Below are 13790 nucleotides of genomic sequence, written 5' to 3'. Positions count from 1 at the left end.
TAAGTACTGAACAGTTTGACTTCCCAGGAGCAGTTGTTTACTTGTTACTTGTTTGTTTTTTATTTAAAGATCCATTCAGTGATCCCAGCGCAAGTGTGAAATTTTTTTTTTATATAAATTCCTTAAGAGTGAAGGATAAGTCATTCAAATTGTCATTTTGTATTTTTGAAATGACAAATTTGGCAAAAATTTGGCAGTACTGACGAAGTCGAAGCCCCATTCAAATACATGTAGCTAATTTAGATACTGTCAGTATCTAAATATTACAGATTCGTGTAAAATGTCTTATTTTGTCTTAAATACGCCGCTTTTGGTTGAACCACTCGCAGGCTATATTAGCACATCTATGACAATGACAAAGGTACCAAAATCTGAATTTTGATGATTTTTACGATCGTCCGGATGAGCAAATCACTGAATGGGCCTTTAAATCAGAGAATAGTGATTTATTCAACAATAAATTTGGTGATCACACTAAATGCCCTCCACTTTTGAATACAAACACACTAGAGTAACTATTCAAATGAAGACATGATATATTTCTCTTGAGGCCTTGGACCCTTCTACTGGTTTCTTTTTTCAATTTCATATATCTTGATATTGTTCTTATTTGAGATATTTTTGGTACATTTTGCCGGCTACCAATTCGATATTGTGCCTGTACTTATTAATAATGATATTAAAATGTACAAATAATCATTATGATTTGACAACTGAAAGCCAAGATGTAAGTGATTGTTTGTGTAAACCAGGGTTTGAAATCCAAATATTTACTCGTACCAAAAATCCGTTAACAACAATGCCTAAAACTAACCATGAACTTTACATGCATGGGTGAATCGGGACAGAGCTAAAACTTGGTGCATTTTGTTTGTTCGTAAAGTAGCCACGATGTTAACAAATTAACAACGGTATAATGCTCTGGGTATAATGTATCCATATTTTACACTGAATGTAAATACATATCCCCATAAACCTATAAAATTAGATTTTAATTCAGATTATCGGCAATAATTTAATGCGATTTGCAGGAACCAAAGTGGACTGTACCTTCAGGAGTTAATGCACATTATAACTTTATGAAACTTAAATTATTAATTCTGTTCAATTTAAATATAAACCTGGTGAGAAAACACATAGCCGATCAGCAAAAAGTACACTCGCCAGTCGGTAAAAATGAATGGTAACAAAAGACCCACTGATCTTTAAATTTACCTTAGCAACGGACCATGAGAGAATAACAAGTTTACTAAATTGAATAGAGCTAATTTGCGTGTATGCAACACCGTGAAGTTTTCGTGAGAACTCTGTCAATGACGAATTACGCTGACAAATTCATGACAATGGCAAAGGAGATTCAATGGCTTTCAATTGTTATTTTTATTGTTACCTGGACAGAATCTTGTCGCCACCTGCACATTTTACGATCTTGTTTTGGTATCGGTCACATGTACTTACTTACGTAAATTTATATTCCTATACTTTTCATAACTCTTTATTCTTTGGTTTATTTTGTGACTCGACATTTTTTAATCACTTAAGCAATGTAAATTATCAGTGATTCACTTTAAACAAACTTGTAAAATTTCTGACCAAGAAAATTAGAGTTTAATTTTGTCCGGGAATTTTGTACAGAAAATGTTAGTGTCTATTATTGATTTGAACTTCAGCCTACTTAATGAAAATAATGAATGAAAGTCGCTTTTTCATTCCCGCGCCCTGATCGTGAACACGTGTATCAGTCAACCGATCGTTATTAAAGTCATATTATAACATTAAAGTCATATTATAACATTTGCTGAGGAGGGCGCCCTCAATATTTTTCAACATTCTGTTTTTACAACGATTGTTATATACGTTAGCAAAATAACATACCCTGCAAAAATCAAGACTTGAAGTGCTGTAGTTTCGTCAAAATCCGAGATTTTGAATAAACCGTAGGAACCGTCATTTTATTATTACGATGGAAATATTAGGTGAACGCGTACGCGATGTGCATAACACAGTACGTACATGGCGTGCGGGCAGTCGTGAAATATCAAATTGAGTGTTGAGTGTCTCGCATTGGGGACATAATGTGCTGGTATTAAATAGCTATTTTCTTTGTATTGCCTCGTCTGTTTAGGTCCACATTAAAAGAGGACATATCTGGCAGTGAAAAAAAAAATACAATGAAATAATATTGTTATCATATGGCTTTAAGGTCGATCGGCTTACTATGTTGTGAACATCATAGCAGTATTTCTGGTTGTGTAAAGCGCCTAGAGGCATTTGCATTAGGCGCTATATTAAATCTGTCTTTAGTATTAATATTTATCACGAATAAGGCCCCTGCTGTAACCCAATCCAATCACGCGGACGTGCTGGATCCTGATTCTGATGTCAACTGAAACTGAGTATGTTGAGGCGATCCCCACCTTATGAAGGATGAGTTGGTTGTTGGTGAACTGTCTTGCTTCTCTTGGATGACTGTTCTTTTTGGCTTTTCTTGACCCTTCTCTTCACGATCAGATTCTTTTTTGGTTTAATAAGTGCTTTTTATTTTCTCTCATTTTCTAATCCGTTTCATCAAACAAACGACGCATTTTGTGCAATTCGTGAATCGGACTTCCTGTCTCTAGCTTGTCTCTAGCTAATAAAAGAAAACGTCTCCAGGGAGAAGGTTGTTTTTGGATGAGGTTGAGATTTTCCTCTTTTAATTTGAAGGACACCTAACTCTGACTCTGTGAGGCATTGCTAATATACGTCACAAGGCAAATTCATTTAATAATCTCGAGGGATTTTATCTACCCCCTACTTTTTTGATCATCATAATATATATTATACCCTGAGCAATGTTCTTGTTCATTAACATTTCATGAGAGATGGGAATCGTCTCTCATGTAATCGCAATAATTAGTCAGATCTATTATTATCTTGCGGATTCACAGATAACACGATGTAATGAGAATGTAAATGGGAATGATTTCAGTTTGGTAATCTTCGAGAAATTCAGGCAGTGTGACAATATAATATGGTAATGTCTTTAAAATGTAAACATGTCTTCGAGGCAGATTACATAGCAGTTATTATGTATTCCCAGATAAGAGCACTTGCAAACCAACCAATTATTTTGCGTGCATGAAGGGCTGCTATCGTTGTGCAGGAAAAACCTCCTATGTGTCATTGGTCCTGAACATGCTAAAAGCAGAACCTCCTATGTAACCTGTTGGCAGTTTTGTTTTAAACATGTTCAGGGGCCAAAAGCACATAGGAGCTTCTATTGCTTCCAGACCGAAGGTGGTTTGGAGTACGCCAAAAGGGCACATCTGTCCCAAATTTTTTCCCTTCGATTTGCTGAGGTCTGGTTTATGAGAGGACACGTCTATCAGTGAAATTGGAACATGCAGTTTGGATGGAAATTGCGTGACCTCTCTCTAGTCTGAAGGGTCGCTAGTTCGAAGGTTCTCTAGTCCGAAAACCAAACTAAGGTAAAGGTAAAGGTAAAAGAGCCTGAGATCCTGTATAAACAGTGATCGGAGTGCCCATCTCTCTTTCATTGGCGATTGGGCCAAACTCCTTTATGTAATGTTGCTATAGCGTATCGCTACACCTCCACAGCGAGCCTGTTACCTTCCCAGCATTTGAGAATGCCGGTACCCATTTATACACCTGGGTGGAGAGGAGTAATCAATCGAGATAAAGTGCATTACTCAAGAGCACAATACGATGGCCTCGCCGGGGCTCGAACCCGCAACCTTCCGATTATGAGTCGGGGCCCGTTCCGCTCGGCCACCTTTCTCCCTGATTAAGTTAAAGCGTTCAAATTAAGTTCGATAATCCGGATCCGAAGGTTCTCTAGCCCAAATATAGAATAAGGGTTAGGGTTAGTGTTAGTGTTAGGGTTAGGGTTTAAGGTTAGGGTTAGCGAGCCTTATTCTATATTTGGACAAGAGAACATTATTTATTATTCGTACTAGCGAACCTCGGACTAGAGAACCCGATATTCGGACTAGCGAGCCTTTTTCATAATTCGGACTAGTGAACGGTAAATTACGTGTTCGGACTAGCGAACCTTCGGACTACATGTAAGGAGCCTTCGGACTAGCGAACATTTGGACTAAGGAACCTTCTAACTAGAGGGAAGAAGGAAGTGAATGGTGAAGTTTTGGACATTGCATCTGTGCAATGATTTGTAGGCAGACAATTATGTCTCCAGTGAACTTTGCTGGACAAGTTTGAAACCGAATATACCGGAGCATTGAGTGCAACAGAACTTTGATTAAGAACAAGAAGCTGGTAATATGATCATATGTTAAAATCTGTGATTGGTATAATGAGTTATGCGCACACATTCAGGGAACTTTGAATAATGGGAAGGGCGACTAGAATTACGTCACGAACTAAGATGATCTGTATCTTAGGTCTAGACAATAAGCGTAATTAGTGGCCATTTTGGTTCCTACATGATGTTATTCATTTGCGTTTGTCAGTTTTGCATGATTTATATTACATCGTTCCACAGACTACTGTAATTTCTTTCTGTTAATAGATCATAAATGCATATTTAACCTTATGTCAATCTGCAAGATCTAATAGAGCACACAAACATTATATAACCAGAGGTTCCTGGTGGTATAAAAAAAACTCAACTTCTTTTAAGAATAGTGTGGGACGAGACTATGGATCACGTAATACCGCTTTTGAGGGTTTTTTTCCAGTGAGCATGCGAGTCCTCGAGAGCGTGACATAATAAGTACAAATGTCTATTTTCGGCTTAAATCCATATTGTAACATTTCCATTAAATATAGATTAGTATTTCTTTTCCATAAAAAGCAAGCATTTATTGTTTAACAGATATGTCCCCTGTTAATTTTGAACTGAACAACGGAGGTAAAGCAAAGAAGATGGGAATTTAATACAAGCGCCGATGTCGCCAATACGTGTCACTCCGTCGGTCGTTCAACAGCGCGGTCCTTTGATGTGTGTATGACCTCCCCCACGTCATGTACGTACTGTGTTATGAACATCGCGTAAAATTAGTGACGAAAATCACTATTTAACTCCAGCGCATGCTGTAGCCAATGCGTGTGACTCTGTCGATCGACGTGGACGTCGATTCCATGGACGTAAAGTGTTATGAACATCGTGTACGCGTTCTACTATGCATCGTAGTGATTTTGTATTTGACATGACGCAGTCATGTCTACAGTAGAATTCACCACGACCTTTGCAGGACTTAAACCCCATTAAAAGCTATTAAACCAAGATAACACTCATTGAAAACAGCTCAACTGATTAAATCAGATCTTCTCTGGTTGTACACATGTTTCTGTTTTATCTGTGCGGTATCGCAATGAGCTGGTATTATAGTTTCAGTTGGGTAACCGATTATAAAGGAAACGCAAGGTAACACTTGTATGTGGGCCTTTGTTCACGAAATAAGACAATACTCTGCTTATTGTTAACCAGCATTCTTGAAAATGAGCAACATAATGATTGTTGACTTAAGACGGTTTGGAAATAATTTCTTCATATTTTTTGGTGTTATCTGTCGTTTACATATCCTTCCTAAAACACAAAAGTGCGAATACTTCCAAACACCTAAATTAGCTAAAATGTAGGACATGTTACAAAACTATATTTTCTAGAATTTCAGAGAATACTTTAAATGTAGCTTGTACCGTGTTTTTTTGTGGCATCCTTCAGAAGTGAGCGGTCCGTTACCAATATTTTCGGTCAAATCTCCATTCAATTAACACGGGGAGTTGTCTAGCTATGCCTTGCCCTCACTCATATTTTACCAAAGTGCGACTATTTCTGAACATCTAACCTAGCTGTAATTTTAGGTCATGTTAGAGAAATATATTTGCTAGAAGTTTGGAAAATACTTTAAATATTGGCCGGTTATTTTTCACACAGTGATGTTAACTAGGCAAATGCCTATACTTCTAACATACACTATTTGTAAAGGTCGCGCGTCAATGGTGAGAGCACTGTGTATTGTGTATAGGGAAACGGACAGTAACTGCAGTATGATTTAAAATCTCAGATTTTGTCACAACTACAGCTTTTACTTTTACAGTGTATGTTAGTTTACTCAATCATGTAAAAATCAGAATTTTGTAAATCGTGTAAAAATCAGAAACATTGGGGGCGTTCTCCTCGGCAAATATTACAATGTGTCGTTTATTCGTTTATCATTGAAGAAATCCGACCTTGCATCCTTTATTGGCTTGTAAAGGGCTTTGCAATAAAGCGGGCAAGAAATTGTACATATTTTGATATTCCCGACTGTTAAATAGGTAAATACAGGCTGAGTCAAAAAGAAGTAAACTCGTGTTTGAGGGGCTGTAACTAGATATCTGTAAGGAATCTGCTATAAATGATAATATCATTGGAAAGAGCAAACTCTACACGTCTAAATAAAACACGAGTTGTTGCCATTGCTCACAGCAAACTAAAGTTATACTAATTTGACTACAACCACCCATTTTTGTAGCTGCACACAGCTGATTGATTTTCATCCATTTCAATTTCGACGAATCAGCAAAGTGCTAACAGGATTTATTGTTGAAAAGACAACTTTTGCTTTTAATTACTATTCAACAAAGTCCATGACAGTACTATAGTTTGTAGGGGTACCATTCAAGTCTTTACGAACGATCCGGCAGAAGCTTGATTGGGGAATGTTGGGTAAAAGATTGAGCTGATCTTTGGTCTTGATGTAACGCATGTCTAACTCTAGCAATGTTCACTTGTGATCTAGCATGCAGTTCGTGCCGGGAGTTCGTGGTCTGCCTGAAACTTCCGGCTGTCTGTTCCTTAGTGTCCTATGTACATTGAGCTTGTTCACATTCTTATATACTGCTCCCTTACATGGAACCCGGTTAGCTGTAGGAAATTGGAGACGAAAAAGACGCTGAACTTCAGTGAGACTCTTAGTTTCATGATACTTCGTCGACAGAAACGTGCGCTCCCGTGCGGTACATTGTGGTGCCATGTTGTCATTTGGCCCGTTTTATTATAATGTAGTGCAATGAGGTAAAATTCATATTAAAAAGAAGCCTATAACATGTAGAAATTATTGATCGAAACCACACTGCCACAGAACTTTATTTGCATTTGAATATCGCGCCTTACCAATCAATATAATAGGTATTTATACTTACTACTTGGGAAGTTAAACCGTGTGCAGCTACAAAAATGCGTGGTTGTATTCAAATGAGTATAACTTGAGTTTGCTGTGAGCAATTGCAACAATTCATTTTTTTTATTTAGATGAGTAGAATTTGCTTTTTTTAGTGGTATTTTCATTTTTAGCAGATTCCTTACAGATCTCGAGTTACAGCCCCTCAAACATGAGTTTACTTCTTTTTGACTCAACCTGTACGTGCCAAAATTGGTTTCCCCCTTTCGACCTGCCAAAAATAGTTTCTTCTCCCCTCCTTTTTTGGCTTACAAAATAATTCCCCATATCCCCCACTTGGGGCTCATAATACATTGAACAGCTCATAAGATGAAGAATTTAAAATAAACTGCTTTTTTGTTCAACCTTGGAAAATTCTCTCAAGGTTTTGGGAAGTCACCCCGGTATTCAATCCATTTATCACTGAACAAAGTCCGACCTTGCATCTATTATTGACTTGTGAGTTAAATAATTAAAAAATAAAGGTATTTTTATTAAACCTTGGAAAATCTCGTTTGTCCACAATAATACAGTTGCTTATACGATAGATATTTAGCACTTTGTAAACTAAGTAGTGTCGAGGGAAAAACCTATGAAGGTCATCTCTGCAACGATTTTTAGTCGCAAAAAACTACGTACAGCTCTTGCACACTATTATTATGTGCCGTCGTGCGCCAGTGCGCAAGACCATGTACAACGGCGTCGCAATTCTGCCATTCTCTTTTGAACAATAATTAGTCATTATGATTGTATTTTGCCACGTACTACCTAAGTTGAACTGGTCTTGTCATTGCCAAGTTCATCTTTTAACAAATTTATAGGTACCAGTACCGCTGGCCTTGATCAATCAAAACTTTGTCATTGCTATTATCCTTTTTTTTTTTGTGGACATATTCACGTAAAATTTGTCAAGCGTACTGTATATTTATTTTAGAACTGCAATATATATATAAAATGTCAGGACTTCATAAAATACTCATATCTGGCCTTTTATTAGAAATATAACAAAATATTTGATTATTACATTTTACATTGTTTTTATTCTTCTCTGACACCTCCCGAATGAGATACCCGCACAAAATAACAAACCTAAAGGCCATAATTGCATTTTCTGAAAAACATATTACTGCCGGCACTGTATTCAAATTTACCACTAAGACCATTTTTTTAAATTTTAAATTTAAATATAGACATTCAACCTATTTATACAGCAAAAAGATCTCTTGGCTTTGCTCCGGTTATTTTGTTATGAATTTTTGAAATTTGGGGTTTGATTTTATCTGCAAACGTTCAATGACTTTGTTATGTTTTCAGCGCAAACTTTGATGGACGTTGCCATCAGGCGTCAATTGTAAGACTTTTTGGACATCTTTAGTGCATAATTTGTGATTTTAAAATATTATAAGAGTGTCGTAATTATTTAATATTAAAATTATTTAAAAGAAAATTATTTTGGCATCAATTTTGGTCATCAACATCTAGCTTGCTTCATCACTTAGTGTCGATCATCTTTTATCATGGCAGCAAAAACTTTCAACTTGTAGAAACAGGTGAAGACCAATTTTTTCCTCAAATGTTTTTTTTTACATTATGTTTGAAGAATACCTAAACATTAACAATTTGCTTCAATCCAAAAACCACTTAATTATTTTTTTTGTTGAAATTATGTTAATTATTCATAGTAATTCAAACAAAGAGGCGATATTTGGAAGGCTGTAATTCTTGAGTTATACGGCCGATTTTAACCGGGTCTTTTTTATTTTCAAGATTGAAACACTGTTAACAAACAATACAGGTCAGCACTAATTATTACCTCAACCCATGGCTACAAAGTTGCTTTACAACATTCAATATGTTATAAAGATGCTGTACCCTATAGTTAAGATTTTACGCCCTCTATTAAGTCAATATCACTGTGTTACAGCTGATTTACCTGCTGAACAAATGATTGATTCGCCGTCAAAGTGACGTAATAATCGAACAGATCGCCCTGCACTACAACCAGATTGCACTAATCACTGTGTATGTTAACTCTAGAGAAAAGGAATTGATATAGGGCTTTATCGTTTCACCTAGCGTTCTAGCCCTGCGGGGCTCTTATATCACTAGTAGAACATTTATAATGAGAATTCTTTCAAAGCGATGAGAATTGGACAAAAGTATGAGAATTGAAATTTTCTCATTTCTATGAAATTTTCTCATCCAAATGAATGAGAAATGTTAATTAACGTGTCAACCACCTGTCACATTGTTTTAAATGAGTAATTTAAGTTTCAACCGTCATCTTTGCGTGCTATATATAAACCACATGTACAATCAAGTGATAATTTGCTGGGATGTTTCCATAGTTTACAGACTCTCCCCGCTCCCCTTATTCAATGTTGTATAATGTTGTTTTTTTCATTTATCCCTTTTTGAAATTTCAGATAACACCTGCGACGGCAGGTTTATCGATTCTTATTTAAAAACAAATTACAATCCGTTATGAAATCTGTGAGATAAATTAACAATGTCTCACGATACTGGTTGAGGCTTACATTTTATATACACCTATTACACAAATAACGTAATGTATGTGTTTTGTATCAAAACAAAGTAATCATAATAATTTTGTATTAGAAAACGAAGCTCACATTAATTTCAGTGTCAAAAACCATTTGTGTCAGGTTGTTGACAGGTTAATTAGTATTTCTCATTCATTTGGATGAGAAAGTTTTATAGAAATGAATTCCTCATTTAAAACAATGTGACAGTTGGTTGACACGTTAATTAACATTTCTCAATCATTTGGATGAGAAAATTTCATAGAAATGAGAAAATTTTCAATTCTCATACTTTTGTCCAATTCTCATCGTTTTGAAAGAATTCTCATCCTAAATTTCCACTAGTGTATTGGGGTCCCACTTAGAGTGTTTAGTCTTTATATGGGAGTCGCCTGCCCCGGCCCTGCCGGGGCAGCGGCCTTGCTGTTTTAATTTTAATATTATACCATGTTTCTAGAGCATTGTTAAATGGTTGAGTTAATTAAATGGTTGAGTTGAAGAATATATAATTTTGAATTTTGAGCGGAATTTTATACATTTGAAAGATATATTGGATGGTTTACTGAAATAGAGAGGAATTTTCGTATACATGTATGAAGTAATATTACTAAGTTTCGAAAGATAAATATAAGCGGTATTCGTTTTCTTCAACATGGTTCAATAATAGCTATACTACTATTTATAATCAAAAGGTGAAAGTGGTATAATGCACGTAAACTTTCTTTAGACATGTCGAGGAAAATAGTGTTTTCGATATAATAATACAGGTAACCAAAAATTTTATACATTTTAGAAAATAGTATTAGGCAAACATGTCACTTGGTCGTGCTTGGTACTTGGTAGTTGGTACTTGGTGGCTTAATCCTCAAGAGCTAATCTAGAAGCTATACTGGGATAACTGTGAAGTGACGTCATAGCTTGGGACACTTTTATGTCTTTGTGTAGCAAAAGTGACTGAATTGAGTTGAATCACGAACCATCTGATCGGTGTTCTTAAGATGGGTAATTTTAAACAATGGGGGCATTTGAAGTAGTTTTTCACAATTTATAATTTTGAATCAAACATCATATTATTTATTTAATAATGTCAAGTGAACGATTTTTTCTTGTCAATGCCATTCATGATTGCGTCACAGTTTGATCCTAGATAAAATGAGTGTGCGGACAATGTTGCGAAAAAGTTCATACACTAGATTTCCTTTTTAGTGATGAGCAGCTGGTGCAAATAAAGGGAGAGAGGAGATGTAACAAGACTACTGAAGGTGGTGATTTAGTGTCTTGGTTTATTTTCGTGGGTAGTTCATTCCAGATGCAAAGGCAGCAATAGAAGAGTGTGGGACATTTAAAATGACAGCGGAGTCAAAACGAAGAGTGCGGATGAATATGAAAGCAGGATGTGCCTCTGTGTTGTATGAAAATGAAAATAAGTCGCGAAGATTTATTTTGCAAACTCTGTAGCCGTGTGAGATTTTTCTTGTCAATGCCTTTCATGATTGCGTCACAGTTTGATCCTAAATAACATGAGTGTGGGGACAATGTTGCTTACATATTTTAAAGTCAAGATGTTTCCTTTTTCGATTCAAGCTGCCAATTGATGGAACGGGACAAATATTGGTAAGGTGATCAATCATTGTCATGGAGTGATCAAATTGTGTAGTGATGAGCAGAGGATGCAACAACGAAATCCGTCTTATCTTGATTGAGCGTATTTTAGGGAAAAGATTAGATGTAAGAAGGCTCTCGAAGGTGGTGATATTAGTGTCCTCATTCCAGGGGCGAGGATAGTGGGTAGTTCATTCCAGAGGCGAGCGAGCATAGCAATAGGGAAGGCATTTTCAGAACATCAAAAATAACAGCGGTGCTGTGAATCTGAAGGCAGGATGAGATATAGCCCGGTACAGATAGATGGAAGCTGATGGAAAGCTTTGTATGTTTGAATTGGATTGGATTCGAGAATGGAGGAGACGGAAGAGTAGGTGTTGTATAAAAATGACAATAATTCGCCAAGATTTAAAGGTGCGTGACCTGATTGAAAATCTCATCCCCCACATTACCTCATCAAAATTTTGGTATCAGAAGAAAGCTCATATTTTTCTCATAAACATATTGAAATTTGGCGTTCCAAATCGGTGTATTTCCGAAGAAATCATCAAAAAACTGCCGAATTAGTCAAAACTATGGTATACCATATTTTTGACTAATTCGGCAGTTTTTTAATGATATCTTGGGAAATACACTGAGTTGGAACTTCTAATTTCAATATGTTTATGAGAAAAATAGGGCCTTTCACTTGAAATCAATATATTACATGATCGTGATGATTATCATTAATAAAAACACTGTAGACTACCAATATCACACTGTATAAATGTCGGTAATTCCATTAGGAATTAGTCACATTTATAAAAAAAAACATTTACATTTTCTTTTTGCATGAGTGCTTGAAAGGGATGACATTTTATGCCATACGTAAGTTTTAAAGAATTTGATTTTCCAAATATATCAGGTCACCTTCCTTTAATTTGCAAAGTTTGAAGTCGGGTGAGATTTTTCTTGTCAATACCATTCATGATTGCGTTATCTCAAGGACAATATTGTTCAAGGTTGCGCCGCAGGCTTACAAAGAAACAATAGCAATCAAGCTTAAACTTTAAATTAGCACCCGATAGAGGGCAGGGCCTGAAGAATGAGGGAAATTATGGGGTAAATATTTAACGGAATAAACTGCATAATCATATTATTTAGATTTATTCCGTTAAAAATCTTATTTTAACTTATCAAATTACTAGTTTTTATATTCTATGGTGTCAAATATTTAATATGTGATCCTGTCTTCTGGAGTACAAGAGTATACTCTCACATGATACTTAATATGTGATCCTAATACAGTATCTCATATTAGTTTTCATGTTCTCCTACCCACTATGGGTGTGTAAGAAGGCTTCAGAAGGTGGTGATGTGTGTTGATTTATTTTAGTAGGTAGTTCATTCCAGAGGCGAGGGTAGCAATAGAAAAGACCTGTTCAACAGCAAAGGATGTAGAACATCAAAAATAACAGCGGCTCAGAATAAAGAGGCCAGGAAGCGCTGTGAATCTGAGAGCAGGATGAGATAGCCCGGTACAGATAGATGGAAAGCTTTGTATGTTTGAATTTGATTGGTTTCTTTGGGTAGTAGCAACCAGTGACGCGACTGGTGTTGTATGAAAATAAAATTCAGTCACGAAGATTTAATTTGCAAAGTCGGGTGAGATTTTTCTTGTCAATGCCATTCATGATTGCGTAACAGTTCGCGCTTGGATAAAATGAGTTTGCGGACAATATTATCATTCAAGATGCTTCCTTCTTTAATTCAAACTGCAAGTTGATGGAAAGGGACAAATATTTGGTAATGTGATCAGTCCTTGTCTTGAAGTGATCAACATGTGTAGTGGTGAGTAGAGGAAGCAACAACAAAATCAGTCTAATCTTGTTTGAGCGCATTTTACAGACGGAAAAGGCCACAACAGCAGAGAGAGCAAATACTACAACCTGAGGGAGAGAGGAGATGTAACAAGGTGGTGATGTTAGTGTCCTGATTTATTTCAGTGGGTAGTTCATTCCAGAGGCAAAGGACGTGGGACATCAGAAATGACAGCAGAGTCAGAAATAAGAAAGTGCGTGAATTCCTGTGAATCTGAAAGCAGGATATGATATAGCATTGTACTGAAAATGAAGATGTGTTTGAACTGGATAAAGGCAACCAGTAAAGAGACTGGAGAAGGGAGACATGGGTGTTTTGTCAGTCGTCACACACAGGTTCACATGGCTGGTTGATATCATCCAGTCGCCAGCGCAAGTAAAACAATATTTCAAGTGGTTTCTACACAAATGTAGTACAATAGAAAGAATTGATTTTCCCTCCTGGGAGTTAACGTAGTTCTTCTCAAACAATATAGCTATCATTCTGGAAACTTATGCATTCTTAAATTATGGTAATGACCTCTGTCAACCGGACGGAACCACCCGGAACCGGCGGTCAACCGCCGGTCGAGTTTTAATTTGATCCCTACGGTAACTCTGATCAAACTTAATTTCTT

The 13790-nt window shown here is 36.4% G+C and overlaps 1 protein-coding gene across 1 annotated transcript in view; it reads left to right on the top strand.

The window, feature by feature from the left end:
- The window catches only part of LOC140146278 (uncharacterized), a 47440-nt gene that overhangs the window by 13422 nt on the left and 20228 nt on the right, over positions 1–13790 (top strand). The gene's annotated exons all lie outside the window — the stretch shown is intronic.

This window comes from Amphiura filiformis, chromosome 2, assembly GCF_039555335.1.
Source record: "Amphiura filiformis chromosome 2, Afil_fr2py, whole genome shotgun sequence".
NCBI lineage: Eukaryota > Metazoa > Echinodermata > Ophiuroidea > Amphilepidida > Amphiuridae > Amphiura > Amphiura filiformis.
Note: the sequence above shows the minus strand (reverse complement) of the source record. Positions and strands in the feature narration are given on the sequence as shown.